The 6184-nt window shown below is 48.0% G+C and overlaps 1 non-coding gene across 1 annotated transcript; it reads right to left on the bottom strand.

Annotated features, from left to right (window-relative positions):
• Positions 1 to 5527: 5527 nt before the first annotated feature.
• Positions 5528 to 5599, bottom strand: TRNAW-CCA (transfer RNA tryptophan (anticodon CCA)). The gene has a single exon. It is a non-coding gene; the product is annotated as a tRNA-Trp (tRNA).
• Between the last annotated feature and the right edge of the window lie 585 nt (positions 5600 to 6184).

The raw sequence follows: 6184 nt of genomic DNA, 5'->3' as shown, positions 1-6184 counted from the left end.
ATTGTTCTGGGGCTGGGGTCAGAGTGGGTTCCCTTGAGTGCCTTAGCCTCCTGGATTTGCAAAACTTGCCCAGTGGGCTTGCTGTGGTGGTAGTCCCCCCATCTCCTTTCAGGCTTAGTTTAAAGCCTGGTTGAGCAGGTCAGCCAGTCTGGCTGAGAAGAGTCTCCTCCCCAGCGCAGTGAGCTGGAGGCCATCTCTTCCCAGTAGACCACTGCCTCTCTCACCAAAGAGCGGACTGTGATCATGGAAGCTGAAGCCTTAATGATGACACCAGCACCACAGTCTTTGGTTAACTACCTCCATCTTCCTCTCCCTCATCTGCCCATAGCCCAAAACCGGGATGATTGAGGAAAACACCACCTGTGCCCCCAGGCACTCTATGAGTGGTCTTAGGGAGAGCAGGGACAGTAGCTGTGGATGAGTCTACATTGCCTGCAGGAGTTGGTAGCTGTGCTGGCTCGACTGGGGCTGGAAGAGTTTCATACCTGTTGCAAAGGTCCAGAGGGGAGGCAACACTGGTGCAGTGCACTGGACCAGCCCCACTTATGCCATCCCAGTGAAGGCTTTATCCACCTGGGTCTTCAAAGCCGCCAAGGCTGCAGATTCCACAACCTCTCTGGAAAGCCTGTTCCAGTGCTTTAATACCCTCCTCAGGAGAACATTTTGCTTAATTCCTAACCTCAACTTCCCTTCCTACAACTTGAAACCATTGTTTCTTTGTCTGTCATCTGCCATCACTGAGAACAGAAATGATCCTCAAGGCTCCAGGGAGAATTGAGCTCATCATTCCTAAACGAATTCTCTTTAGCCCTGAGCCATGAAGCCAGCCCTCACGTCCCTAAACCTCCCCCTGCCATCCAAGGGGGGCCAACGCTCTGCAGCCTTCAGTCATTCGGAGGCTACTGAAAGTTATGGAGCTCATGTTGAGGAGAGAAGTGAAAAGGCAATAGTGAAAATGTCCAAAACCACAAGACACCCACCCTGTGCAAGCCCCAAAGCAGGAGGGCAAGCACCCCTTACCGCATGCAAGACAGGAAAAACAGCATGCTCACTCTTACCCCAAGCTGCTGGAGCAACAGCACATCACACAGCTGTGAACCGGTTCCCAACCAGTGACTCTTTGGATTGGTTCCATTATTATATGTTCTCGAATCCACAAAACTGACCGAAAACTTCTTCAAGGTAGAGCCCAGGGTGAGGTGTTTCTGTTTTCCTTTTGCATGCTCAGCTCTAGACTGACAACTCCTTGTTCTCTTGTGTTCTTTCTGTCCCCTGTAAGAAACCTTGTTTTTGTTTCGTACCCTGCCAACCTGTGGTAAGCATCATTACTAGGGCCTGGGCAGCCAAAGGAAGGTTACCCGATAAATCAGACAACGTCCAACAACTGGGTTTGCAGAGAGCCAGGCATCAAAACCAGGGCTATAGTAAACTTAAAGTCAAGACCTGTGTTTGAGGTAAGCTGAGAGCCTAGGACAACCTGGGGCAGGCCAGGAGTGAGTTAGAGCTAGAATTGCAGGTAAGCAAAAGCCAAGGAAGGTCAAGAGCCTTTCTCCAACCACTCTACTGCCATCTGGGACTTGCTTTTAAAGGCTGGAGCAATGTTTTTTGCCTCCACAGGGGATTGGATGCCCTGATTACTCAAGGAGGAACTGCTAGGCCCAGGGCTGCTATCTGAGCCTGTTATAGGTGGGGCCTGCTTTCCTGCAGCCTCAAGGGACTGATTACCTGGATTCCTTGATTGGGTTGGGTTTATTCTGAGCTCATTCCAACAGTGACTTCAGGGCAGCTGGAAACCACCAGCATTGCCTTTTCCTTTAGACAGTGGATCTCCATTATCTTGCTAACCAAGTGATTACTCTGAACTTGCAAGGCTTTCTCCACTGGACATGTATGGTCTGGTCAGGGGCAGGAGAGACAGGCTTCCTAAGGATCAGAAGTCAGCCCAGGGACACAATCTAGCTTATACCCCCATAACACACAGCAGGGCAGTATGGGAGAGACTTGCGAGTCTGTCACCCTGAGCAGCTGTGCACGCGTGGCCGTTATATGGAAGGTGGGTAACGTCATCCTCAGTTTGTGTGGTTCATGTGATTTTTGCCCTATGTTGGAGTATTGTCTGTGCTGCTGTAATTACTGTATGATCTTCCTAACTACCTCTCTAACTAGGCTTGACAGAATTTGATTTTTTTTAAATATCAGCCACTAAAATTGATGTTTATTTTCAAGCATTTATTTTGATTTTTATTGATTGAGATTTTCAAAATTGTATGAAATGAGGGGTGGGTTTTGTTACTTTTATCAATTTAACACACATACACACATGCTTTTTCACCAGATAATCTCAAAGCACCTTGCTTAGGAGCTAGTTATCATCAACACTATTCGATAGAGGAGGGAACTGAGACACACAGGAGTGAAGAGATGTAACTGAAGTCACCCGGGAAGCCTGGGGAAAGAGAGTGCAGTTGAATCCCATTTTTCTGAAGCCCAGGCCAAAGTTTCAGCCAATAAATAGCACTGTCTGCACAGGGAAGAGCTTTGTAAAACCAGCTGGGCATGTGGGCTGCCTCCATTTTCAGGCATTCAGAATCAGAGGCTCTTTTTTGAATTTTGGACGAATGCTAGACTAGACTATGGTTGGATTAACTGAAACCTGATAGGACCCTACCCACAATTGGTCAGTAGGCATTGAGGGCTATAGGCTGTACAGAAGCAGGAGTGTGGGGAAAAGGGTGGAGGGGAGCAGAGCTGCACTCTGTTAAGGATCAATGCACATCCTCTTTAATCAAGATGGGATGAAAAGAGGGGCAGATTGGGGTACTGTGGGTCTGAATACAAGGGGGTTGGGGGAAAGGGACTTGGTCGTGGGGGTCTATTACAGACTGCCACACCAGGACGATGAGCTAGACCTCGAATTCCCAAGGCAGCTCTCAGAGGCAGTACACTAACGGGACAAGGTAGTCATGGGTGACCTACTGGGTGGAGCAGTCAGCTAGGTATGACCTTTCATGTAGGTTCTTAACCTGCATACAGGACCTTCACCTAATGCAGGAGGTATGTGGTCCCACTAGGGGAAATGCCTTACTGGACTTGGTGATTGACTTGGTGTGAGTTCAGTGGATACAGGGTAACCTAGGGGACAGTGACCACCAACTGTTAAAATTCTCTATCCAGCAAATGGTGGGAAGGATACCCCGTAGGGCAGAAGTGCTAGACCTCCCAGAAGGGCTAACTTCAATGAGCTCAGGAGGTTAGTAAGCGAGGCACTGAAGGATAAGAGCATTGGTGACATAGGAGTCCAGGAACAGTGGTCACTCCTCAAGGGAACAATCCTTCAGGCACGGAGGAGGACATAAAAGGGGCAAAAGTGCCAAGAAACTCTTTTGGCTGAACAGAGACATCCAGGAAAGACTAGTGGTGAGAAAAGAGGCATACAGACTTTGGAATGAAGGGGTAGCCATCAAGGAGGACGATACCTACTTGGCTCGCACTTGCAGGGAGTCAGTTAGGAAGACCAAAGTAGCAATGGAGCGCAGGCTGGCAACCAAAATTAAAGATAACAAGAAGTACTTCTACACATATATAGGTGACAGATAAGAGAGACAAAGCTGAGCTCTGCAATGAGTTTTTTGCTTCTGTATTCCTGAACACGGACAAAAGACAAATCTTCAAATTGGACTAGATATGCAAGCACAGGAGGGACACCAACCCACCAACAGTTAGGGCCAACCTAGTATAGGGACATTTGGAGGGGCTGAATGTGTTCAAGTGCGCAGGCCCAGATGATCTTCGTGCAAGGGTGCTGAAGGAATTGGCCAGTGTCATAGCAGAACCACTGCCAGGACTGTTTGAGCACTCGTGGCACTCAAGACAGGTCCCAGAGGACTGGAAAAGAGCCAGTGTAGTCCCTATTTTCAGGAAGGGGAGGAAGGAGACTCCAGTGACTATAGGCCAGTTAGTCGCACCTCTAACCTTGGGAAAACTTTTGAAAAAATTATTAAAGACCACATTTGTGGGAGTCCAACAGGGAAAAGGATGCCAAAGGGCAACCAGCATAGGTTCATAGCAGGTAGATCCTGCCTGACTAATCTTGTATCTTTTTACGATCAGGTCACAAAATGCTTAGGCGCCAGAGTAGACATTGATGTCATTTACTCGGATTTTAAAAAGGCCTTAGACACGGTGTCTCACCCCATTCTCATAAATAAACTAAGCGGCTGCGACGTAGATAATTACATGGCGAATTGGCTTAAGGAACACACCCAGAGCATGGTGGCGGATGAGTCAGTATTGATCTGGAATGATGTGGGCAGTGGGGTCCCCCAAGGCTCAGTCCTCGGCCCAGTGCAGCTCAATGTCTTCATCGGTGACCTGGGTGAGGGCGTGAAGAGCACTCTGTCCGAATACACAGACAACACCACGTTGTGACGCAAAGTAAAAACACTAGTCAGCAGGGAATGGATTCAGGCAGTTTTGGACAGGTTAGAAAAGTGGGCAGAGATAGGATGCAGTTTAACAAAGATAAGTGCAAGGTACTGCATCTAGGGAGAAGAAATCTTCAACACACTTACAGACTGGGAGATGACTTCCTAAGCAGCACAGCAGCGGAAAGGGATCATGGAGTCGTAGTGTACTCCAACATGAACATGAGTCATCAGTGTAATGAAATGACCAGTAAAGCTAACCGCACTCTATCATGCATAAGCAGGTGCATCACAAAAAAGTCTGGGGAGGTGATACTTTCTCCCTATGTGGTATTGGTAAGGCCACAGCTGGAGTACTGTGTTCAGTTTTGGGTGTTGCACCTCAAGAGGGATGTGAAAACCTTGAGAGGGTCCAGAGGAGGGCTACTCGGATGGTTAGGGGCCTGCAGGTAAGGTCCTAAGAGGAGAGACTGAGGGACCTGGATCTCTTCAGCCTCCACAAGAGAAGGTTAAGAGGGGACCTAGCGGCCATCTACAGTGGATTTAGAACAACGGCCATAAACTCACAGAGAGCGGATTTAGATTAGACATCAGGAAGAACTTCTTTATAGTAAGGGTTTCCATCATCTGGAATGGGCTTCCAAAGGAGGTGGTGCTCCCCGCTACCTTGAAAGTGTGTAAGAGGAGACTGGACAAGCACCTGGCTGGGGTCACCTGACCCCAGTGCTCTCTCCTGCCCAGGGCAGGTGCTCAAACTCGATGATCTACTAAGGTCCCTTCCAACCCTAAACATCTATGAAATCTACTAAATCTATGGTACTGTAGCGTGCATACACACATAATAATAATAATAATGTTCTGACAGTTAAGCCAACTTGGTAAGCATGGATGCACCCTTAGTGACTCTAAAGTTCCCTAGACTACTGCATCACACCAAACAACTTTTCTACCTGCACCAGGCTTTGAGGCCTGGTGTTTTACTAGTTTTGCAGAAGGGGGCTCCTTTGGCATCTGCTCACAGCCTCAACACTAACACAGCAAGGAAAGCACCACAGGGGGTGAGAGTCAGCCAGGAACTCAGAAACTGCTAAGAAGGAAGAAGCTGACCCCAGTGTGATTTGAACACACAACCTTCTGATCTGGAGTCAGACATGCTACCATTGCACCATGGGGCCACATGTTTAGATTCTCTCTCTCCTTTTTATAACTGGCTCCCAAAGTCCTCCTACTTGGTATATGTAGGGCTTTTGCACCCTCCCTTATTCCAAGTGCCCATTTCAGTGAATTTTCCAGACTTTCCTTACGGTGCCTATGACTTTCACAGAAATCCAAAAAACACAGCCTGATCTCAGCATGATTTTAATGCACAACTTACTTAAGCTTCTCCCTGAAATATAGGTTGTATTTTTCAAAGAGCTGCCAAACTAACCTACAGCAACCAAGTGCAAAGAGAATGAGCCGCCCACTGACTTGACAGTTGTAGTTGTCACCTGCCATCTCATACTTGTACCACTAGTAATGATAATCAAACAATGGCAGCATGTGCTCAAGAAGGAGCAAACCTGAGAGAAATCTTCCCCCCAACACCGTTCCGCTGGCTTTTAGGCATCCTCCTCACTTCCCCAACCCATCATCAGAGGCCTATTCCCTGCTCTGCAATAAGCCTTGCTTACTTGATCCTAGCAGGTCTGTATGTCTGTAGTATTGGTGCCCAGCTATTCATATGGAGAATGGAGCTGCAGGATAAGGTCAGCCTTACT

The sequence above is a fragment of the Alligator mississippiensis genome, chromosome 15, assembly GCF_030867095.1.
Source record: "Alligator mississippiensis isolate rAllMis1 chromosome 15, rAllMis1, whole genome shotgun sequence".
Taxonomy (NCBI): domain Eukaryota; kingdom Metazoa; phylum Chordata; order Crocodylia; family Alligatoridae; genus Alligator; species Alligator mississippiensis.
This window is presented reverse-complemented; position numbering and strand designations above follow the sequence as displayed.